This window comes from Musca domestica, unplaced genomic scaffold, assembly GCF_030504385.1.
Source record: "Musca domestica strain aabys unplaced genomic scaffold, Musca_domestica.polishedcontigs.V.1.1 5, whole genome shotgun sequence".
NCBI lineage: Eukaryota > Metazoa > Arthropoda > Insecta > Diptera > Muscidae > Musca > Musca domestica.
Window position 1 is genome coordinate 21811480 of NW_026712346.1, and position 27399 is coordinate 21838878.

Consider the following 27399-nt stretch of genomic DNA (forward strand, 5'->3'; position numbering starts at 1 on the left):
TGATTTCCCTGTTTTTATTTTCCTCATCCACTGCATTCTTAAGCAGCAGTTAGGAGTTTTTCTATTTTAACTTTAATAATAAGCATAAAATTACCATCACATTTAGCCAAGTCTGATATCAAAATAAATTGAAAATATAATTTGCAAATTACACGATGACAACATTAAAAACACCCTTCGCCAAAGAGAGGAGCAGTCGCCAACATCCAACATCTATGCATTAATCCATTGTGCTTAACGTCCATCGTTGCCTAATGTGTCGAACGAACATTAAATGGCCTATGACATGGTTTCCATGTGCTTCATGGACCATAAAATTATGACTAAGTGACCTGATGAAATTCTGACACAAAACTTTACAATCCAAGTATGGCAAAGTTTTAACTTTGACGAACACCGACATGAATTTTGCCTCCTGAATTTAGTTGGACATTGTTGTAGAGGACAGTCGAGTGATGTTTGGCATTCTGCTAATGCTGGAAGTTCGGTTGGAAGTTATCGAACAGAAATCCTCTTAATTAATTCCCTTCATCAAATTGTTGCTGCTGCTGTTGTCGTCGTGATCTTCGTCGCTCGTTTTGTTTTAGAAAAAGACAAACTGCGATTAAAATTGAACATTTGCAGGAAGGAAGTAACAATCAGAAGGAAATTGGAACAGTGATGTTGATTTCATGAAACTGTAAAAAACAATGACAATACAACGAAACATTTTTTTTTGGTTGATGAAAACAAATATGAAGCAAGGACAATAGTGGATTTCATGCAGTTGTATTATTTGTTCTGCCTCGAAAGAGACGAAAGAACCAAAAAATCGAAAAAAAAAGTTTAAAGTTCATCAATCAAATTAGATTTAGATGTTTATACCCTTCATATGAGAGTAGATTACATTAATTTTTTTTTGTAAAATTGGCTGGAATATATCTCTAAACTACAAACGCGCAATACCATATTCGAAACTGCCATGGAAAGTAGATCACTATACTATGCTGCATAGCAATGTCTCTGTAAAATTTTAGCATAAACACCCATGCATATTCTCCATCCGACTTCAAACTTAAAAACCACAATATAGATTAAATACCGATTCTAGTTAGTATGATATACTTAACACAAATTACTAATAAAAACGTATATTTGTCATGGAAAGTTCTGCTATATATGCATAGTGGTGTAGGGTATAACTTTTCGTTATAAATACTTCTCTAGAAATCGTCTAATAAATATTTGCAACAATTTTGTTCGCCCAAAACCCACTGTACAAAGACATTGATGCCTGTCGAATCCTGTACCTTTATTCATTATTCCCCACCAGCCCACGTGCTGTCTTGCATAAACTTTGGATTTAATTCATAATCTTTGGTGCAGAAATTTTCGGAACAATATTTTAACTTTTTTCTTAGAAGAACAAAAGAAGGAAATATTTAAAAGGAAATAAAGAGGAGAACCACCTGATTTTAATAATCACAGCCGCTGCTGTCAAAATCACAAAGTCTGCCAGTTTGCCTTGCAGCCAGAATAAGTTGCTGGTGTTGGTGTTTAAAGGTGAGGTGTTTGACTATGTGTATACCTTATTTTATGTTGGCTTTATTGTTCTTAACAAGTCCATGTTGTATTTTTAATATTACCCTTCCTTAGATAATGGTCTCGCCCAACCGGTCCTTCCCCCAGCTCATCGCTCGCACCGTGTGAGGTCTGCTCATTCTTTGACCTTTGCAGACCATAAAGCATCACAAAGCACCGCAGTCAAATAACGTAAAGAATGCTTACAAACTTGTCTCGTCTCCTCTTTATCTTCGCTCAAAGGCTGTTGCTCGATTTAAGGCATCGAAATGTTTCAAGCTGTGCAAAGAATGGTGATGGTGTTGATAGGTGGGGATTTGATATGCTTTGTTTGCAATTTTATTTTATTTTTTCATTCTAATCTGAATTCATTAAATAAATTATTAACTTTTAACTTTTTTGTCTGTGTTTTTCCTTTTCTTTTCTTCCCTTTGTTTTCAGTTTGTATTCAAAGAAATGTCCGACAATCATTTTTGCTGTTTCGTAAAAAGAGAAGCTACGGATACTTTATGATTATGTTTGTCAAATGATTAGGGAGGAAAAATGAAAGAAAGAAACAAGAAAGTAGTGTGAAAGGAAATGTATACATCGTTTTTTTGTTCATTTGCTTTATTTAAAACTTTCCCTTACATTTGTTCCACTGCCAAATGACATGTTTCCTACTGCTGACATATTGGAAATCTCAAACCTTTGAGACAGGTAAAAGAGGTGGCAATCCATTAAATATCTTCTCAGCGACAAATTGTTGGAAAATGTGTTAAGAAGGGTTGGCTATTTGAAAAATGGGGAGGGTTTCACTTGAAAAATAATCATTTCTTGAGTCATTTTAGGTTAGTATTTATTCCAAGTTGAAATGAAGAAAATGTTAGAGGCATTCTCATTCTACAAACATTAAATATGTAATGTAATATTAAAATAAGTAAAGACACGACAAAAGTCGAGCTGGATAGGCCATATTATGTTCTTCACTACAATACATATGTGACAGAGCTTTTTGTGTAATATATATATATATATATATATATATATATATATATATATATATATATATATATATATATATATATATATATATATATATATATATATATATATATATATATATATATATATATATATATATATATATATATATAAATGTAAGTTGTGTTAGTTACTACGCTTCTAACTCAAGATCCGCTGATCCGATTTTAACGATTCATACAAATTCGGAATTATCTCTTTTCCGAAAAGGATAATATTAAAAAAAATCGCGTAAAAATGTGATATATTAACATTTTCATTTTGACTTTTGAAATGTACAATAGTAATGTTTTATTTTGCATGATTTTTTTTCCATTTTGACTTACTTTTTTCTAATGTACATTTGTAGTGTTTTTTTTATATTTTGTTTTTAATTCGAATATTAATACCAATTTATTTAATTGACTTGATTTCTTGAGAACTGAAATTGATGGCGGGTTGCATGGAAGTCAGTCAAATGATATCGAAATAACTTAACGCGGTTAGACCGGTTTTAAAAGATAATTACTTTTTCAAAATCGCTAAAAACACTATAAAAGAGATGTAATGGCAAAAATTCTCAAATCGGGAAAAATCGAAAAAAAAAATCAATGGAAATTGACTAGATATGGAAATAATCCATCCAATGAGAACTTAAAATGCAAAATTCATTGGGACTGCAACCAGTGAAATACCGAATATGAAGAGCACTGTTATATGCGAACTATATAAAATAGTGGAGCAAATTGAAAAATTGGAAAGAAAAGGATACATTTCCTCGGAAAATTCTTCCGAAACCTTAAAAGTAACCTTAACTCCCATGAAACGTTATACGGTGACTATGCGCTATCATCAGTAGTCAGTTTGGTTGGTACATAACAATCCCAAAAAGGGGGGGGATCAAACGTTTTTAGGGTCCATTTTATACAGTTTAACCAAACACAAAGGGCCTCAAATATTTTGCTCTATACTTCGCAAAAGTTACCATAGAGTTTTAAATTTTTCCTAGGGGTTTCATGAATAATCAGTTGTTCAAAATATATATCAGATGTATATCAAATGTTGGTAATTTGAGATTTTAAGAAGAACAACACATGTTTTCAAATAATTATAAGAATAGGACCATGCTTTGGTATAACCCTTATATGTTAACCTATTTCTTTCATATTACAATAATCCGCCCAATGAGAACTCAAAATGCAATTCATTGGAGCAAAATGGTGCAAAATGGTAGAGCGAATTGGACATTTAGGAAAAAAAAAAACTTTCAAGATATCTTAAATCGCTTTTGCAGGTCACGATCTATGACCCCCGGATAAGGGTACACTCCTTTTTCAAGTATAGTTTACATTTTAACCATATTTTACTCATACGCATTTTAGCAAAAGTTGGTAATTTGAGAAGAAACCATCCTCGCAAAAAATAATCACGTTTTGGTATAACCATTATATAATTTAAGCTATATTCGGGGTTTTCGACATTTTTCTTTCATTTTTCAGGCCTTTATTTGACATCTTTGTTTCTACGGGTGTAAAAAACCTCTTCTCATAATATTTTGACTTTTGGAGTAGAGTCCATCATGGTCTTGATCACATTCATCAATTGATTTGGTTAAAAAATTGTATTTAGGCTACTCTGGGATAGAGAATCGTCTTACAGATAATTGTCCACATAGGCATTTTATTAAGTATAGTTCCCACATTAGTGTACCCGCAAATCCACATTCCTAACCAATGTTTGGTCAGAAAAAAAAAATTTGGTATACTATTGAATTTTTAACTCTCAAGAGAATATTGCCTGGGAACGTAGAAGTGGGATGTACGTCTACATGCTTTGAACTCCGAAATATCAAATTGTGGCAGAAACATGAAAAAATCACGAATATTATTTTTTGGATCGTTATTGAATTATACTATGAAGAAAAATATGGACTTTATGGGTTTTCCAACACACAATTTAAATGACAAAAATAAATTAATTCCTATCTTAAGGTAATGGGTGTAAAAGACCAATTATCTTTGACTATTTTGAAATCATTCAGATCAGTGTTCTATAATGCCTTAAAAAATATGCATTAAAAACTAAAAGTAGGGGCCGGCAACGCGGACCGGGACTAGCTGGCCCGTATATATATATATATATATATATATATATATATATATATATATATATATATATATATATATATATATATATATATATATATATATATATATATATATATATATATATATATATATTAAAAAAGCTCTGTCACATATGTATTGTAGTGAAGAACATAATATGGCCTATCCAGCTCGACTTTTGTCGTGTCTTTACTTATTTTAATATTACATTACATATTTAATGTTTGTAGAATGAGAATATATATGAGAGAATATATATATATATATATATATATATATATATATATATATATATATATATATATATATATATATAAGTTGTGTTAGTTACTACGCTTATAACTTAAGAACCGCTGGACTGATTTTAACGATTCACACAAATTCGGAATTGTCTCCTCTCCGAAAAGGATAGTATTCAAAAAAATCGCGTAAAAATGTGATATATTAAAATTTTCATTTTGACTTTTCAAATGTACAATAGTAATGTTTTATTTTGAATGATTTTTTTCTAATTTTGACTTACTTTTTTCTAATGTAAATTTGTAGTGTTTTTATATTTTATTTTTGAATTCGAATATTAATACCAATTTATTTAATTGACTTGATTTCTTGAGAACTGAAATTGATGGCGGGCTACGTGGAAGTGTAGTACCGAATTATGTGGTGGCGAAACGGAATAGATGATATCGAAATAATTTAACGCGGTCACACCAAAGCTAAAAGATAATTACTTTTTCAAAATCGCTAAAAAATCATGAACAAGAGATCTCATTGCATTTCTGTAAAAAATCAGCGAACAAGTTAAAGATTTTTTCAATTTGTTATTCTTTTTTTGTCATTTTTTTTTTTTTTTCAATTTGTATTATCATATTGAATTCAGTGGATTTTTTGTGAACAAAATAAAGAATAATATTTCACCATATACAATTTTTAACCAAAAAAAAAAAAAAATGAAATAAGAGCGAAATAGGATGTTAACTGACATCTACCCTTCAACTCCAGGGCTTACATCATGGTTCAGCTGGGACTTTTAGTAAGAAAAGGTTTTATATCCTTCCAGAAATTCTTCCCAAACATTCAAAATACCTTAAATCGCTTTTGCAGGTCTTTATATCGATCATAACTCACGGATAAGAGAACAATCCGATTTCATATTTATATAACCATCTTTGATTTAAGCTATTTTTGGGGTCTTGGCCACTTTTTTCATTTTTTGGCCCTTATTTGGCATTTTTGTTTCTAAGGGGGTAGAGAAGCTCTTCGCATACAATTTGAAATTTTCAGATATGGCCCATATATTGGTCTTGACCACATTCATCAATTGATTTGGCTAAAAAATTTTATTTATGCCACCCTGGGGTAGGGAACCATCATACAGATAATTGCCACATGGGAATTTATTTAAGTAAAGTCCCCACATTGGAGTATCCCCAAGTCAACTTTCACATCTAATGTATTGTCAGAAAAGAAAATTTTGTATTCTATTGAATTTGTAACCCCCAAGAGAATATTGGCTGGGAACGTAGATTTGGGATGTACATATATATGAAATAAATTGTGGAACATGAACAAATTACAAATATAAGAAAGTAGCACGGTACCGAATATTTGTTGAATCATCATTGAATTATACTATGATGGACTTTAAGGGGTCTCCAACTTACAATTTAAATGGCAAATAAAATTAATTCCCATCTTATCATTCTGCCCTCAATTATGAGGTGGATAAAACTATTTTTACTTATTTAAATCACGCGAAATGCTATGACATGCTATATTGTTCTGCTATATTTTTGATTTGGCCTCTATTTGTCATCTTGGATTATAAGGGGTAGAAGAAAGTTTTCAATGTAGGTCGATGTTTCGGAGTAGTGCCCATATAAAGAAGGTGCCTCCTAATTTTACCATATTTCAAAGAATTTGGCTTAATATGTTTATTGGGGGGGGGGGGGGGGGGGGGGTGAAAATCTAAGTGCTAATGGGTTTAAAAAGTATTTATTTTTGGCTATTCTTAAATCATTCAGCCCTCAATTATATAGTATACAAAATACAGTAAATTCCAAATTACTGCTCATTTGACTGGAAGATTTTGCCGGCAACGCGGACCGGGCCAGCTAGTATATATATATATACGTTTAAAATGGGATTTTTGTGTAAAATATATCTTACCAACAACGTTAAGTATGTATTTGCTACGAATAAAATTTGAAAGCGAATGGAACATATATTCTTAGGAGATATATCTTGATCTAAATTTATTTTCGACAAGTTTCAGGGTGTGATCTATCGTACCAAATATTATCGCCATAGAGTGGATGTAATGACTTTGGGGAGATTTGACTATATAATCGGATGAAATTTACAGATTGGAGCTGAAGAAATATGTAAAGCGATTTGGTCCACTCTTTGCAGATCTAAATAAATAAATCATTTTCTACAAAGACATTTCTAGGCTATATCTGATGGTTTGTACCGAATATGTTATCGTGGGCATATTACGGCTTTGGGGACTGATTTTGTTGGACTAGAATCGGCAAAGGCCAAACAGGTTAAGGAATTGTTTTCGAATAATAGTACCTGAGACTACCTACTTTTTAGCTCAAATAATTGTGTACCTAACTTATTTAATATTAACAAGTAAAAAAGTTGTAAGTTCGGCCGGGCCGAACTTTGAATACCCTCCACCATTTGGTACAAATTTGGCAATTTTCCAAAAAAAATCCATTAAAAATTCTGTAAAAATCTTAAAAATACCGAATGTGGCCTTAAAAATTTTTTAATGATACTGTACCGGAGCACAACGAGAATCGTATTGTACCGCAGTCGGAACACTAAAAAACGAAGTGTACCGCAGTCGGAGCACTACAAGATAGTAGTGTACCACATGGCGGAACATTAAAAAAATAATGTACCGGTAGTGTACCACATATGTGTTGTTTACGATTTGTGAGAAAAATTAGATGTTTGAAGTTTTTGATAATGCAAAAATTACTAATACAATTCAATATTATAAAAATAAAAGCTGAATTTATTTTATTTGTCATGTATGTTCACATTGGTTGCGAAATTGAAGAAAGTAGAAAAATATGGGAATAGGTAGAAATAATAAGAAAGGACTAAATCTGAAGTGATAATAATTTGCATTTAACTATTGAAAATTAAAAGATTGTACTCGGTTATTATGCAAATAATTTACCTGTTATTTGAGGTACCGAAAAATCAATGAATGTAGGTGTATAAACTAAATATTTTACAAATTATGGCTGGGTGTTTAAAATCATTTTTAATGATTTCGATTTTTTTTAATGTGGTATACTACGATTTTTTAATGCTACGATTACGGAACACTACGTTTTTAGCGCTACGACTGCGGTACACTATGATCATCCTTGTGTTCCGGTACAGTATCACTAAAATATTTTTTGTGGTAGTGTACCGGTATACTACCGCTAAAATTTTTTTTTGTGATACTCTACCGGTACAGGCCAAATCGATAGGAACCTTTTTAAAAAATCAAATGTTTCTTTTTCTTTTAGAACAGTATTTAGACGATCATCAATCATAACCAGTAAAGAAAGTTTTAAAGTAGGACGGGCAGACTTTATGATACCCTACCCTACATAATTAGTAGGGCTTAACATTACAAATAAAAGTTTTTATGGGGAATTTGTGAGAATTAAATCGTGCCAACTAATTTTATAGTAATAATTAAAAGTTCAAAGGAACTAATATATGGGAGGAATATCCTCCTCTGAATCTAATTCTACTAAATTTGCCGAGGCATTTGTGCCTTTTTAATGGGTAATAACCCATATGGGAGTTATGACCAAATCGGAAGCGATCTCGATTAAATTTTGCAAATATCGTTGTTACGGAGTGCATATTACGGCTGCGGAGAACAAATATAATATATCGGATAAACAATATATATGGAAGCTATAACTATATCTGAACCGATCTTCATCAAATTTGACATACTTATTACTAGACTCAATTTGGTCGTAAGAGCCAAATTCCATTCCATTTGGGCTAATATTACACGGTTAGTTCAAAATAAAAAGCAAATCGGACGAAGATATATATGGGAGCTATATCTAAAGCTGAACCGATCTCCATAACATTTATCAACGTTATTTCTGAGCTGTATTTCATATATCTCCCCAAATATCGTTGTTACAGAGTGCATATTACGGCTGCGGAAAACAAAAATAACAAATCGGATGAACAATGTATATTGGTGCTATAGCGATTTCTGAACAGATTTCGATCAAATTTAGCATACTTATTTCCAGACTTTGGTTTGTATGTGCAAAATTCCATTCTATTTGGGCTGATATTACACGTTTAGCGCACTATAAAAAGCAAATCGGACGAAGATATATATGGGAGCTATATATTCAAATTTTGACCAAATATAACGTTCGGCATTTTCAATAAGGTTTGCCTTGGGTCAAACAAATGACTTGTGCAAAACTTCATCTGGATAGGCCAATAAATGCGACCTGCATTTTGTTTACAAAAATACATGAGCAGACGAATTTACATCCATACATCGACTCAGTAAGTGATTCTATGAAGATCCTCAAAAGTAACTGTGGCTTTATCTCGCTTCCTTTTCCATGTTACAAACAAAAGCACAAAGACATAATACTCTTACCACAATGTGGTGTAGGGTATAAACACTCTTTATATACACAGTATCACTTAGAGCTCATCTCATCTGTTGTACATTGACTGTTTATATTGATTACCTGAAAAGATCCAGCAAGAGACACCGGCCCTCATATTACTCTTCAAATTGTTATTGCCCTGCATACCTACTTGTTTCACGCCTGAAGTTTTATGGTTGCAGTTTGAATAAAGTTAAATATTTGACACAATGTCTTTACAATGCTAATCACAATATAAAAAAAAATATTTATCCTTTCTTTCCATTTCATAAAATTTTTATCCTTACATGTGTTGTCTTAATTGATTTTAATTCATTTATCAATCCTCTGCAAAACAGGAGTAAATAAATGGCATTCCAAGTGCATGTATCAGTGCTGCTAATGCAATAATGACAAACATTCGTCAAAGTGTAAAGGGCAATTTGAAAAGAATTTATAATTTATCAAGAAAATTATGTGGATAGCTCTATTACGAGCATTAATTTCGCTTAGGCAGCACCGAGAAGCCACCGAGAAAACGAAGACACACGCTGTATGTAACGAGAATCTCTAAGTAGCCCTCTGGGCATATTTTAAGACATGCATTCATAGCACTTTTACTGCAGCATTTTAACAAGTGCACAAATTTGATTCAAAACTATGTCTAAAAAGAATGTTGACGTATTTAAGAGGATAACGCGAAAGTTTGTTTGTTTTGCGGCTGTTGACTTTATAATAGATTATTAATATTTAAGACTTTTAATTAAATTATCGATTTGGTGCAGGATAAACATGAAAACAAACGTCAAAGTTAAGTCGTCGGTTTCAAAAAAAAAAAAAAAAAAGTTATTGTGGAAACTCTGCATCCCACAGCAGGCGTAACAATGGGCTTATTGAGAGGCGAGTTCGATGAATATTTTATTTTACGTTCGGAACCGGTCAATTGGTTGCCTAGATCGTGCAATTTATGCCTTAATACTATTTTTTGTGGGGCTAAGTTAAAGCCTATGTACATACAGAGAAGCCCGTCTCAATTGACGTTGACGCATTTATTCTTCAAATTTACCTTTTCTGGTGCTTATACCCTACAACACTTTGTGTTGGTGTATAATAAGTTTGATTGGGTCAACAATTATGTAACACCTCGAAATATTTGTTTCCCCATATAGGAAAGTATATATGGATCTTCCTCTCTCGCCGAACTGAGTCGATTTAGCTATGTATGTCTGTCCGTTCGTTTGTCTATGTTAATTTGTAATCACTCTATAGGTCGCAATTATGGTTCGATCTTCACGAAATTTATAATGGAGGTGGAGCTAGTGCTAGAATAGAAGCCTATAGCCTTTGGAGATGATCGCATAATATTTAGGGGTTAAAATTGACCAAAAACAGAAAAATGTCCTGATTTTGCAGTTGCTCTACAGGTCGCAATTATATAGCAATCGACGCGGAAGTTAGCATAGGGCTAGAGCTTAGTGCTGGGCAGAAGCGTTCAATTTTGAAGCGTTAGTGGGTGAAATAACCATAATATAATAAAAGTCAAATTTTTCATTAAGCCGCAAATATTTTTAATCCCGGCGAAATCACAAATAGAGGAACAGGTAAATTCTGACCGTTACGTAGATGCCGATAGTAAATATATGTCGTATATATATATATTGAAATATATACAATGTGTATATACAAAGGAAAGGTATGATAGCTAGAATGCTTATATCTCATGAATGGCTGGACCGGAAGAAGATGCCAATAATGATGTTAATATTGGTTTTATAGTATTTTGTGAAATTCATTTCTTTTCTTTCATATTTTTATCGCATGCGATTTTTTCAATTTGACTTATAATATTTAAGTGTAATATTTTTTCACCTTACAACGCAGGCTGGGGTTATTTTATACTTATAGACATAATGTCTATAATGTACTTATAGACATTTTAAAACTTAACTTTGGGCACATGAAAAGATTTTGATGGACGTAAAATGAGCAAATAATCTTTTAGAGAGATTATACTTTAAGTTAGAAAAAGTAACATATATTGTTTTGGTTTAGATCATTAACTTGTAATATTTTCAAAAAATTAACTATTTCAAGAATATGTGCAACCCAAAAAAAGCCCTATATATAAAAAAACAATAATCACAACCTTAAAGAAAAAAAAAACAACAAATTAAATCCAAGCCTGTTTTAATGTATTCTCATATATGCATAAACATATCTTAAAAAATTACATTTTTATTCGAAATATTAATAAATTGTTTTCAATTACATGCGCTCAAATCGTCTTTACGGCTTATTAATACTAATGATTTTTTTCTCAATTGCTTGTGTGTGTGTGTGTCTGCCTTTATGACGCTCTTTGAAAACAATTCGAGGAAAAGCACATTAAACTTCTGTGAATGGATTTGACATGACAACAACGACGACAAAAAAAATGGAAAAAAAACTGCAGATGACAAACAATTTCATGAGAGCGTGTATTATTATTATTATATTTTTATTTTCAATCATTAATAAGAGTCAAGGAAATTTGTGATGTTTTCCCAGTGTCGCTTTGCTGTTACCTTTTTCTCACAATTTCCATTTTCAGCTTTTGAGCATAATTGTGCCACGCACTTTGAAAGATAGCAGCTGGATACAAAGCCACAACGAACGAAACATTATACAACAAAAAAAGAAAGAAAAATCATTTGGAATTAAATTAAATGAGCTTTGATAAAAAGCGCAAATAACTACAGCAGAGGGAAACGGCATGAATGGAAAAAGACGCGGGCGAAATGGAGAGGGAAGAACTCAACAAAAGAAAATAAAAGCCGAAACAGGTAAAACAAGTCACCCATTTCCAGGGCCATTTCCATTTGCAAACAATTGAACAAAAAGAAAAAAAAAACAGACGCACAACAATACCACGGATTGACAACGACATCAGCAGCACCAGGAGCAGCAGCAGCAACAGCCTAAAAGCAATATCTACCTTATATATTGAGACACTTTTCTCCACCCCATCCAGGGCGGACGACTAGTTCATGGTTTGAAGCCTCGTGCAGCACATTGCATGAAATTGATTTTGACAAAGCGAAATGTGAGCGGAATTGCCATGACGTATCCTGAAATTAGTGATACACAATTTTAAGGATATTTGTCGTCGTATATCGTTTTTGTTAGTATCAATGATTTTCGTTTCTTGTTCAATTCAAAAGAAACCAGCAACAAAAAGATGAATGATAATTAGACAGACAGTCATGCTGCTAAAAGGTTTTACCTTTTTAACAATATTTAAAAAATGAACCACAATTTATCTTTCGATGTAGCAAACGTGAACACAACCAGCCAATCCGCATGTGGTTCAACAGAGTGGAATACGACTAGATTGAGAAGCAAGTCAAAAAAAACCACACACACATAACACATAGGTTACAACACACCCCGCTTTTGAACATATTGTGGTTGTAAAAATGTTAACCTTATGATAAATTATCACATACACCAACAATACAATAACGGGAATACATGAACAGGATATTAAAGGAAACGGATATACAAAACGAAAAATAATAATGGAACAAAATAATCACTGATGATGTAACATTTGGGTTTACTTTGTTAATGTCCAAGGAAGATAAAATGCTTTTCATTCATTGTGTTCCGTGTTTGGCCGTACACCCAATTGAACGGACGGTACATTAAGAACATGCCAAAGAAGTCAACCGTGTGGAAAATAGCTGCAGCATAAAACTCCTTGGTCCAAAGGATTTCTATATTATCTCTAGCAAAGTAAATGGACTGTCAAAAGTCATGAACCTCCAGCAGGCAGCTGCCACATCTCTCCTCTCTTCCTTTGTTTTTGTTAAGAGCTACACTCTTCGCAAGATATATATTTGTTTCCTTTTTCACTTAAACAATGAGTTTTTGTTTTGTGCACGCTACGCCTTTGTTATCACAGACCTTCGACTGTAATGAATTCACTGCAAATTAACCTCTAAAACACAAGAGAGCGAAAGAGGAAGAGTCCTGCTGTGTTGTTATTAATTTTTTTTTTTTTTTTGCTTTGACAGACGGAAGTCCCACTAAATAGAAAGAAAATCAATATGGAAAGTTAATATAATTCTTTTGTTATATGAAGCTGTCATTTATACTACATGTTTATTTAAACACACTAGATATAAACGAAAGTGAAATAGGGTAAGTGCGCCTAAGTTAGACATGTCTTAGTAGTCGGCAGTTTTGAAATTTAAACTTAAATAACTAAGAATAGAATTGACCAAATAATGAAATAATTGCAAAAAACGTCAACAGTGTTCTCTGCTCTCTTTCTGTAAAAAAAAAAAAAAAAAACAATGAGCTCCGATCATTTATTACGAGAGAATAACGGTTTTCGCCAGTGAGTGTCTTCCAACGCGTGCGATAGTGCTTGTATGTAAAGAAACAAATTGTGGTGGTGTCAACTTAATAATCGATTTAAGTAAATTAAATTTAATAATTTTTGAATCAGAAATATTTTATAATAGTAAATAGGAGTCTAAAGATCATTTTATAACTTTAAAACATACAAATCAAGCATTTTTCTGTTACATTATTAAATGTCGACATTAGGAACTGAAAAAAAGAGATTTGCCAGTAGTCGGCAGGTGGTGCCGATTACTAGAAAAATTTCATTTTTGACCAATTTCACCAAAATTTGTGAAAAGTATTAAAATATAATCCAAAAACTGCTCAAATAAAAAAAAATATCTTCAGTCGGCAGTTGCTTTTATTTGTGCCTTTTGACCAACTTTTCTAAATTAAGTAGGTTTTTTAAATCAGCTATGTGACGTCTTAGATATCGGTGGCATTTTTGAAATAAAATGTTGGCTATCTAAAGAAAAAAGATCAGGTACTTTTTTCTTTTTGAATTTAGTCTCATTTTTATTTTAATTGAAAATCCATATGTTACTGAAGGTAACCATACTATTCTTGATTTTCTGCCTATATTTGGTTTAAAATGATAATTAAAAAAACACTATTTAAAAACGAAATTAATTTCAAATTCTGGATTAAACTGTGAATATATTACTAATTCACAGTTCAATCCAGATTTTGTTTTATACTATTTGAAATTAAACAAGTAAAAAAACAATAAGTTCGGCCGGGCCAAACTTTTAATACCCTCCACCTTAGGGTAAAAGAAACATTAGAAGAAATGTGGCAAAAACCATTCAAATGCCGATTATGGGGAGGTACCGTTATATTGGGGCTATACCAAAACGTGGACCTATAATTACAATGTTTCGCCACCGGAGCTGGAACCCATTATGACCCACAAATACCAATTTTTAGACAAATCAGTGAAAAAATGTGGCAAAAACCATCAAAATACCGAATATCGGTAGGTACCGTTATATGGGGGCTATACCACAACGTGGACCTATACATGCAATGTTTTGCCACACGCTCAGGGACCCGCTATGACCTACAAATACCAATTTTAAGACATATCCGTGAAAAAATGTGGCATAAATCATCAAAATACCGAATATCGGGAGGTACCGTTATATGGGGACTATACCAAATTATGGACCCATACATGCAATGTTCCGCCACCGGAGCTGGAAACCATTATGACCCACAAATACCAATTTTTAGACAAATCGGTGAAAAAATGTGGTAAAAAAAAACTAAAATACTAAATATCGGGAGGTACCTTTATATGGGGACTATACCACAACGTGGACCTATACATGCAATGTTTTGCCACACGCTCAGGGACCCGCTATGACCTACAAATACCAATTTTAAGACAAATCCGTGAAAAAATGTGGCATAAATCATCAAAATACCGAATATCTGGAGGTACCGTTATATGGGGACTATACCAGAACGTGGACCGATATATCTCATTTTCAATACCAACCATCCTAGACACAATGCAAATAGCTCTGCTAAATTTTGGAGCTCTACGTCAAATAATGTGGGCTGTATCGTGATTTCAACAGACAGACAGACAGACGGACAGACAGACAGACGGACATCGTTAAATCGACTTAGAATTTTATGCTGATTATGAATATATATACTTTATGGGGTCTAAAACGAATATTTAGGGATGTTACAAACGGAATGACAAAGTTAATATACCCTCCTTTCCAAGGTGGAGGGTATAAAAATATACAAAATAAACTTTTTTTACTGAAATACCATATGCTGACTACTGGCAAATATACATGCCGAGCATTGGAAAATGGTGCCGACTACTGGCAAAACTACGACTACTACTATTTTAGTAAAATTGCAAATTTTGCCAATTTAATAAAAATAAATTAAATTTTTGTTTATTATTTCGAAAATTAAACAAAATTTGGAATCTAAACCACTTTATTTTTCTGCAATTAAAAGATTTCACTCAGAATGTTGAAAGATTGAAAAATTGAAAATCCTAAAAGTGCCGACTACTGGTACACCTACCCTACTTAATTATCCCTACCAAACGAGAGAACATATCAAAAAATATAAATGACACTATAATATGCAAAATAAAATGATTTCATTACAATTTTTATACGCACTACCACAGTACGGAGGGTATATTAAGTTTGTCATTCCGTTTCTAACACCTCGAAATATACATTTTAGACACCACAACGTATATATATATATATATATATATTTTTGATCAACATAAAATTCTATGTCGATTTAGCGATGTCCGTCCATCTGCCCGTCTGTGGAAATCACTCTAGCTTCCGAATGAAATGAAGTAGATTGATAAAATTTCACTCAAACGTATATTATGTCTGCAGAATTTTTGGTATTGAAAATGGGTCACGTAGGGCCACGTTTTGATATAGCCCCCATACAACGGTACCTCCTAATATTCGATACTATGTTGATTTTAGCGACATTATTCACCGGAATTGTTTCAAATTCGGTATTTGAAGTTCGTAATGGATACTGAGGCAGCCGGAGGCAGAAAATTGTCTGTGCAGGTCCACATTTTGGTATAGCCCCCATATGATAGTACTTCCCTATATTGATGATTTTAGCTACACTTTTTATCGATTTTTTTTCAAGTTTCGCATTTGAATATTGTAATGGCTTATGACAAAAGTTGCCTAAGCAGGTCCACATTTATACCCTATAATGACGGTTACATTTGGTAGTTTTAAGATTTTAACAGAATTTTTAACGGATTTTATTATTTTCAAAATTGCCGAATTCGTTCCAAATGGAGGAGGGTATTCGGAGGCCGGGACGAACTTACAGCTTTGTTTCTTGTTATTATTCAGGAAAAACGAAAATCATGAATGAAAAGTATGAAAATATTGAATTCGGTTCGTATGTATGAAAATATTGAATTCGGAGTTTGCCTAAGAATTTAGAAACGAAAAAATGTGCTTTTTTATTGGCTGTAGTATGAAAAGTAACTTTGACATATCTGTCTCCGTAGATTTTTAAAACAAACAGAAGGTATAACACATTTGCATTTGGATAATACTGTATATATAACAACGCAGTACACTTGTAAATAATATGTAAATAATAGTTAAATTCCCTAGTTTTAATTCTTAGTTTTAGTACCTAGTATTTTAACTAGTTGTTGCCCTTTTTGCTTGAATCTTTTTTTGGTCGTTGTTGTAGAGAGATATATGGAGTTAAGATAATACGATTTTCGTTCGCAACTATCCTGCAAGGGTTAATATAATTAATATTTTTTTATTTTTTATTTTAATAATTCATGCTGTATAGTCTTAAGATCTCAAATCAATAAATATGGCCCTGAGCCAAAAATGCAAGGAAACATGCTATAACTCAACTCATCAGACGGCATTTGGAACGTATACTTTATTTTTTACCCTATGTATACACATCATACGCACTAGATAATTGGATTTTCTTTGTGTATTCATTGGATGAATTAAAAACGTAAGTTGGAATGAGCCCACGAGATTGTGAAAACGTTTTTGGATTCAAGGTTAAATTTTGGTATGATAGCTATATGACGGTACAACCTGATTTTAAGTTTATCAGCGCCAAGAAAAAAATAAATAAAAACAAAAAGAAATAATCACAATTATAAAATTAGCATTGTTTGGTGTATTGCGCCGTTCGTGATTTATCCAATATCTACACATTGACTGTAGTACCCTAGAACCTTAAAGGAACTTATTTAGTAAATCGATGTTGCGGGAAATTCCAATTTTTTTCTGTTTGATTTTAATGCACATTTTTTGACACCATTATTCTTTGCTTCAGATTCTTTATATGAAAGTATGTTTTATATTAGATAGCCCTAAAAGTTACGAAAGATTTAGGGAATCTACAGATTTTATTGAGAGTACATCAATTCCCATAGTTACAAAATTACAAAAGTTACAAAATTTGTTAAATTCGCCCAAACCAAACTTTTAATACCCTCCACCAATTGGAAATATATACTTCTTTTAAAATATGTCGAAAAGTAACGGAATCAAATATTTCAACTTGTGTCATACCTGTAATTAGTAATTTCCGATACAAAATTTCCGAAAAAAAAACTGTTGTGAAATGTTGCAAGATCATCAAAATTTCAAACAACGGAAGGTGCCGCTTCATTAAGGCTATACGAAACCTGGGGCTATTTACATAATTTCTTACCGGAGGAGATAGCGTCCGTTGTGAAATTCGTCTAAGAAATATCAAATAGTACTAATAAATGTGTCAAAATCAATACAACTACCGAAAATTTTAGTTTGCCATTATATGAGGTCTATATAAAAGTATAAACTATATAGACAAATATCGTCAGAGATGGTAGTATATATGTAAACTCCAACTACAAAATGTTGAACATTTGGCTAAAATTAACAAGTACCGAAAATCGTGGAGTACCGTTATATGAAGGCTAAACGAAATCATGGATCAGCATAGACATTTTTCTATCGGAGAAGGTGGGCTTTATTGCGAGTTTCACATAGATTTTTGAGCAAATGCCGTTTAAAAACGTAGCTAAGCTACTGTTATATTGAGTCTCGAAGGCTACTGTTATATTGAGTCTCTACCACAATTTGGACCATTATGAATAGTTTTTTTTTTGCAAGAAATGCAATTGAAAAATATGACTAAAACCTCGAAACTAACTTAAATTGGTTGTCGTTGTCTTTCCGTTGGCTATATCGATATAAAATCGTATATTATATTGATTTTTCACACTGTGAGGTGAAAAATGTTTATTTGTAGGAGTTATACATGCAATATCTTGGATATGAGTATCAACATAACGGTCAGAAGTGACATTTTCGTGCATTTGTGATTTCACCGGGATCAAAATAAAAATAATAAAATTGACGTATTTTTTACATAGAAGTTGTGGGCTATTTTACCCGCTAAATATGTCCAGCACTGTACTCTAGCTCCATGCTGAATTCCGCGTCGATTGATGTATAATTGCGATCTGTAGAGCAACTGTTAAATCAGGAAATATTTCTGAGTTTGGCCCATTTCAACCCCTAAATATTGTGCAATCATCTCCAAAAACAATAGCTTTCTATTCTGACCCTTACCCCACCTACATTTTCAATTTTGTGAGAATCGGGTCATAATTGCGATCTGTAGAGTGATTACAAATTAACCTGGCCAGACGGACAGATGGACGGACGAACATACATAGCTAGATCTATTCAGCTCGGTGAGATAGGAAGATCCACATATAGTTTTATTTGTCGGAGACCAATATTTCAAGGTGTTACATAATTTTTGACCCAATCAAACTTATAATACCCCAATACATAGAGTTGTAGGGTATAAATATTACTAAAACCTCGAAAATATTTGAAATCGGCTTTTGTCGTTGTCTTTCCGTTGTCTACATCTTTATACAATCGTATAATATATGGATTTTTCACGCTGTGGGGTGAAGGAGTTATATATGGGAGGGTATACAAATGATGATATGTTTGTTGTACAACTGACGGAATTCAATAAAAAACCTATTTACAGTCGCAAAAGTAACTCAGTATACCATCAAACGGTATAATAAAATGGATCCTATATAGAGCTCAGGATTCCGCTAGTATTTAAAGGTGAATAGATCGATAGCAATATGGAAGTAATAAAAGGTGATTTCTCAGGAGCTATAGACAAAATTTTCAAAAAATCGTTTTTTGAATTGATAGCACTCTACATATAATTAATGTTTGACGATTATTTCATGAAAATGCTGATCGCGACCTCATCTCGCATGGGATACTCCCTCCAACATTTTGGGTGGTATCTCACAAATAAATGCTTCAATGTGGTCGTCCAATGCGTCAATTGAAACGGGCTCGTCTGTTCAGACACGAGGTTAAACATAGCCTCAAAAGAATGGAATGTGGCATAGTCAATTAACTTGAAATCGGATAAAGATATATACGTGAGCTATATCCAAATGTCGATAAAATTGGCAAAGATATTTCGGAGCTGTATTTTATATATTTCCCTGAATATCGTTGTTACGGAGTGTATATTATGGCTGTAGGGAACAAATATAACAAATCGGATGAACAATATATATGGCAGCTATAGCTATATCTGAAACAATTTTCACCAAAATTGACATACTGCTTCTAGACTCAATTCGTATTTGCCAAATTCCATCCCATTTAGGCTAAAATTACACGTTTGGGGCGCAATAAAAATTCCATACTATTTGGGCTGATATTACACGTTTGCTGCACAAAAAAGGCAAATCGGACGAAGATGTATGTGGGAGCTATATCTAAAATTTGATCGATTATCTCCAATTTCAATAGGCTTTGTCCTTGGGCCAAACAAATGATTTGTGCAAAATTTCATGCGACCTGTACTTTGTTTACAAAAATACATGGACAGACGGACAGACAGACAGACATACATAAATCGACTCAGAATGTGATTCCATGGGTCTACCTAGTTTCCTTTTGCATGTTACAAACACATGCACGAAGACACAATACCCTGACCACCTTGTGGTGTCATTAATTAGCCGTGCGATGATTCGCAGTCGATAGTCAGGAAAGATCTGTCTGTCCATAAAGTGAAGTATAAAAATCGATAAATTTATCGAAGACACCATAATTTTATACCACTTTACCAGAAATCTTATCTATATTAGCAAAATGAAATTATTCAATTTTCATGAAAATGCTTTATCCACAACATTGTAACACTCCCATCTTTTATCTTTATACAGATATTCACAAGACCAGATGAGCCAATAGCTTATGAAATTATTTCAAATATAGTCCATATATTTTTCTTTGTCTTATTTCTGAATAATTGTCTTTTGAATCGTAATTATTTCACAGAAACAAAAAATATGTAATGATTATTTTTGCCTCTTATCATAAATCCACTGGAATCTCAATAATGAGCAATGCTTAAAATCTCCTCAGAATGACTCATTCATGCTGAATGTTGGCACATCGCAGCTGTTGCCACAATTGTGAGAGACATTGGCAAGGGGGACGTATCAAACTGATGATATTGATATTACCCTATCCAGTGCAACCAACTGCCATTCAAATTTCAGGATTATAGCTTAAATATTCAAAATCGATTTCCACTTACGTTTGCATTCATTTGGAAAGTTGAAAGGCAATGGCGCAATCGAAAAGGGTCATTATGCAACAGATCAGTTAATTAGAGCTCTTGTGTTAAGTTGTCGCGCTCCATTCCACAGTAAGGGTCTTTCAGCTAAAGTGTTAATACTTACCATAAATGCCGCTAACGGGAATGACAATATTCACACGAAACGCTCGCGATAACGACAGCAGATGACAGTAATAATGATATTCGAGAGATTTTAATTAAAATGATGCATCCATCTATTGTTAATGACGAATACAATTCTCGTCTCCCTCTTTTTCTGGAAGATTTCCAAAAACTATTGCTGAAATGATAGAAGCAGAAAATATACAAACAAATGTTATTTATGTTGGCTTTATGGTTGTCGTATTCAAGTTAATAGCAATGCAAGGATATGTATGAATACTATTCAAGGATACCAATTTTTTCGTTTAGTTTATTTCATGGCTAGGGAGAACAAATTGCTGGATTCCGATACAGCAAATTGAAATTATAAATATGTATGTTGGAAGCCAAATAAAAACAAAATATTTATTATGCAGCAATTTAAAAGAGAGAGAGAGAGAGAGAGAGAGAAATAATATCATAACTTAAATATCCTTATTCGAATAAGGTATGTGGGTAACTATTTAAGAACTTGTGTTTCGTGCTTTTCTATATATAAATGACAGTCACTGTTTTGGAATAAATAATATCCAATGGAAAATTTACAAAAAAAAAAAAAAAAAAAAAAAAAAAAAAAAAAAAAAAAAAAAAACACAGATCAGAGTGGATGGAAGAAGGTTAAATTAAAATGATTCATAAAATAATCATTGTCACTCAAGATATAAAGAAGATAATTAAAAAAATTCCATGGGCTTTATAATTTTCATACAGCTCTTGATGGTCTTAATCTTAACTAAGGCTTCTCTTTTCCCAGGTTTCTCTATATACTATTTAGTATATGTCTGTTAGACCAAAGTCTACATGGAATACATCAAATGTATGGTTGAGTATTTTGGGGATTTCACTATGCTTTCAAGGAGAATTATACCCTAGTCAGGAGGGTCTAATACCCTCCACAAAAAAAAAAATAAAAAATAATAAATAAATAAAATTACCGCAAAACCTGCTGAAATAAAACAAATAAGCAAAGACTATTGTCAGGCATCCTACGATATGGTTCCTTACACCGCTTAAATGCAGTTTCACTAGATCTGTAAATATTTTTACTAGAGAGCACGAATCCTTGGTATATATAATTGGTCTACTTAAAACGTAATTGCAAATATCAACGTCTGCTCTCTATTGTGTATTAGGGCTTGTTTTATTTTTAAGAAGATCTTAATTCTTTTCAGAATTTGTTGCAAAATTTCCTTAGATTTCATATGTTAATTCTAATCTGTGCTTTTAATATTTACAAACTTCTGGCGTTAGGAAAGATCTAGAAATTTGACGTATTTTAAAATCTGCAGTAGAATTTTATAGCAAAAAAAAAAAAAAAACAATAGGTTACTTAGCAACTTCTGAACTCTCTGAAACGTATTATCTATTTAGCCCAGTGCTGTATGTAAATCTTTTGCTTTTGAAAACTTCATTAGTATGCAAAAATAAAAATCATGTCAATTGAAACGATTCCTATATAAACAGATTTATAAAAGCAATTTTCCCACGGAAACACTAAATTCGAAGAACATTTTCAAAAGAGTTGAAGTTAGCGCTTTATATTTATACCCTACAATACTATGTGTTGGGGGTATTATAAGTTTGATTGGGTCAAAAATTATGTAACACCTCCAAGTATTAGTTTCCCACATAGGAAAGTATATATGGATCTTCCTATCTCGCCGAGCTGAGTCGATCTTTCTATGTATGTCCGTCCGTCTGTCCATGTTAATTTGTAATCACGCTACAGGTCACAATTATGGCCCGATCTTCAGGAAATTACAAATGGAGGTGGGGTTAGGGTCAGAATAGAACCCTATTGTTTTTTGGAGATGATTGCAAAATATTTTGGGGTTGAAATGGACCAAAAACAGTAAATTTTCCTGATCTTGCAGTTGCTCTGTGGGCCACAATTATTAACCAAACGACGCGGGAATTTACATGGAGTTAGAGTTTAGGACTGGGCAGTAGCCTACCAATTTGGGCGGACATCGGACAATATTTAGCGGGTAAAATAGACCCTAACTTTTATGTAAGAAAATAGGAAAATTTCCATTAAACCGCGAATATTTTAAACCCCAGCAAATAACAAATACATTAAAAGGTCACTCCTGCCCATTAAAGCGATGCTGATAGCCAAGAAATCGGATATATAGCAAAATAGGAAAAATATATATATATAAAAGAAAGATATCTTATTTTTCCTGCTTTTATGTCAAGAACCGATGGTCCGATTTTCACCATTCCCTTCAATTCGGAATTGTATCTGGCCAGAAAAGGATAAAATCTGAGAAAGTCGCGGGAAAATATACCAATAAATGAGTGAATATCTTTAGTTCCATTTTTTTCAATGTATGTCATATTTTTATCGCATGCGATTTTTTCAATTTGACTTTGAATTGAAAATTTTCTAAATTTTTACACCCCTCAGCATATCAATACGCTTTGAGGGGCTCTATGGACCACAATTGAAAATTAATCGACACGAAATTTCGCATCAGAAGAGAGTTAAGGACAGGGAAGAAGTCGAGCTTTTTGGATGACTATTGGATTATATTTAACTATAAAACGGACCACAACTTTTGTGTGAAATTGTTTTGAATATAACACGACGGAGTACGTGAATATTGGCCAAATTCTTCCAAAATTTATTTGGATATAAGGAGACCTCGAACATATTGTAGTGTTGTAGGGTCGGCCTCGCACGACTTTGGCCTTTGCTTACTTATTTTTAATACTTTTGTAATAACTGGCGTTTTTCGACTGTGAGTACATTTCAATGAATTTCTTTAATCCCAAACACAAACAAGCAATTTACCAATTTAATCCAATTTTTCGTTTATTGGATCACAAACAACATCATCCACCAGACACTTTTCATACTTAAATCCCAATTGCCAAACTTAATTTCCTATTACAGTCCCTGCAACTATTATTCTTCTGTCTTGCCTAAGTCAACAACATCAATTGAAAATGTATTTACCTCAAAGCTTCTGAGGCAGATAATACAAGATGTTCTAGGTAAGACCTATTTAATCCTTTTGCTTGGCTGGTGTCATTAATCTGGCCTTTGATTTCCAAAAATGCCAATCTTGTCATTTTGGAGTAAATGGCCACCAGCCCGATATCGTTCGGGTTTAAGATGAAGTCATTGAAGAGACAATTCCTGAAATAGATTTAATGTGATTATTTTCCTATAGTGATGATGGTCATGTGTAGCAGGTAAAGATGGGATGGGAGATCGATTGACCCTTACTTAGGAAAAACAAATGGTAGCTGGGTTTTCAACTTTGGCAGGGAAGCGAAATATATTGTTTGAAATAGGTCAAATTATATGTATGTATGTCTATTGTCTATAATAAACAGGAAGATGGACGTAACTAAATCAAACATTATATTTAGAATATACATTTTCTGGAGTCTCAAAAATATTTTTTTTAAAAGCAGCTATATTCCGTATTTTGTTTATTTAATAGACATTTTTCAATGGATTTTTCTGGAGCTTGATGTATGAAGTTCTTAATAGGTATTTATGTTCTAAATAGGTATATATAACTCTATATAATGTTACCCCTTGATATATAATGTTACCCCTATAGTTTGATGAATTTAGTTAGATGTATCAATGGGTTTCTCAGTAATAATATACAGCATATTGGTTGGATTCTTGACACATTGTATGTTAGTCTTAAAATGCAATAATCATCTTGTAATAATGTATATATTTGGATTATGTTTTTTCAAATTTGCTATTTAAATGCATATTTTTTTAAACTAACAATTTTCCTCACATAAGTTGTAATCTTATAACCTTTATTTTTGAAAAAAAAAAAAAAAAACAAGTAAAAAAACATTAAGTTCGGCCGGGCCAAACTTTTAATACCCTCCACCTTAGGGTAAAAGAAACATTAGAAGAAATGTGGCAAAACCATTAAAATACCGATTATGGGGAGGTACCGTTATATGGGGGCTATACCAAAACGTGGACCTATAATTACAATGTTTCGCCACCGGAGCTGGAACCCATTATGACCCACAAATACCAATTTTTAGACAAATCAGTGAAAAAATGTGGCAAAAACCATCAAAATACCGAATATCGGGAGGTACCGTTATATGGGGGCTATATCAAATCATGGACCCATGCATGCAATGTTTCGCCACCGAAGCTGGAACCAATTATGACCAACAAATACCAATTTTCGAACAAATCCCTGAAAAAATGTGTCAAAAATCATCAAATTACCGAATATCGGAAGGTACCGTTATATGGGGGCTATACCAAAACGTGGACCTATAATTACAATGTTTCGCCACCGGAGCTGGAACCCATTATGACCCACAAATACCGATTTTCAGACAAATCCGTGAAAAAATGTGGTAAAAAAACTAAAATACTAAATATCGGGAGGTACCTTTATATGGGGGCTATACCACAACGTGGACCTATACATGCAATGTTTTGCCACACGCTCAGGGACCCGCTATGACCTACAAATACCAATTTTAAGACAAATCCGTGAACAAATGTGGCATAAATCATCAAAATACCGAATATCGGGAGGTACCGTTATATGGGGACTATACCAGAACGTGGACCGATATATCTCATTTTCAATACCAACCATCCTAGACACAATGCAAATAGCTCTGCTGAATTTTGGAGCTCTACGTCAAATAATGTGGGCTGTATCGTGATTTCAACAGACAGACAGACAGACGGACAGACAGACAGACAGACAGACAGACAGACAGACGGACATCGTTAAATCGACTTAGAATTTTATGCTGATTATGAATATATATACTTTATGGGGTCTAAAACGAATATTTAGGGATGTTACAAACAGAATGACAAAGTTAATATACCCTCCTTTCCAAGGTGGAGGGTATAAAAAAAAATTACCTCTTGGTATTCAACTACATTGGGTTTTGTTGGTTTTAGACTTTTTAAGCTTTCCTTGTTTTTTTTTTTTTTTTTTTCTTTTTTTGGTTATTTCTGTATTTTTTTAAAACAATTTCTCTAATGCTAAGTTGACATGGCACGTGATTCGCTTTATATTCGTTGTTATTATGAAATATCTACTTGATTCAAAATTTTCTGAGTGCACAAAGATGTTTGTTCTTTGTTCCATTCAAATCACTCTCAGAACTACGACGAAATGTGTGCAATCCCTAACAAATGAGATCATTTAACGAAAAAAGAAATTATGAAAATCATGAATTCCTATAAAAATCAACATACAAAAAATTTAAAAAAGAGGAATTATGTTACTATGAATTACGAATGCGTATGAACGGGTTAAATCGTGTACCTAATTCTGAGAGCGAATAACGTAATTGAAAGTGCAATGAGAACATAGCATAAAGCATTCACCATGAATGATGAATTAATGAAAATTTGTTTCCTACCTATGATATTCTATGCAGTTTCCGTATTTGTACGTTTTTTCTGTAGTTTGAAGGATTCGTTCACCTCATGATTGATGGTATAAGGAGTTCAGAATAACCAAACGCTCTTGTATGGGCCTTCAGTTGGTAACACAATAGAATATTTCTTAGGTACCCAACGGGTGCATTCGACATCGTCCATCTCTTGAAATCTTGAAAGAGGTCGCATTATTTAAGATAGAAGTTTTATTATGCTGTATTAGATGCAGACCCCCCCTTCCTTATAATGGTGCCTGTAGTTTTAAATTATTTTGAAGGTTTGAGAGCAAATTTCCAATCGAATCAGTATTTAAACGTTTCACAATCTCAGGCGATATAAATTCACTATTTGCACTATTTGCAGCACATCTTGATATTTGTCAGTTCACTTACCCTTGTCTCGATTTTCGTCCAAATGGACTGCAAATTTAGCATTTTGGGTTCTTGTCAGAAGGAAATTTGCCTACAAAAATGAAGATCCACATATTGATATAACCACCATACAGTTGTGTGGTCAATTTAGGATTGGAGTTATAATTACCATCTTTTTATGAACTAATATGATTTTCTTCGTATTTTTAATACGAATTCAAAAACAAAATAAACTATATTACAAAATTCACAATTCTAAACTGACAGTTAAATTGAAAAAATGGCATGCGATATAAAAAACTTCCAAAAATAAATAAATAAAAGTAAAGGAAGGTCAAAGCGGCCGATTTTATGACACCCTACACCCTTATTAAGTAGATATATAAATAAACGTTGGAAAACGAGGAGTAGATCCTATTAACTATGATCGTGTTTCAATGCATATTAGGACTTAAGAGCTGTTTAGAGTTGAACAAATATCCTACTGAGAAACGGTTTCCGCTAATTTAGATGGGGGCATATGTGACTGAACCGATTTTCCCAAAACACATCCTATC

The 27399-nt window shown here is 32.8% G+C and overlaps 1 long non-coding RNA gene across 1 annotated transcript; it reads right to left on the bottom strand.

Annotated features, from left to right (window-relative positions):
* Window positions 1-27119, bottom strand: LOC109612492 (uncharacterized). Its single transcript, XR_002194560.2, has 4 exons — window positions 27012-27119; window positions 26864-26933; window positions 21024-21200; window positions 1-677 (listed from the first exon to the last, which is right to left on the bottom strand). It is a non-coding gene; the product is annotated as an uncharacterized LOC109612492 (long non-coding RNA).
* Window positions 27120-27399: the final 280 nt, after the last annotated feature.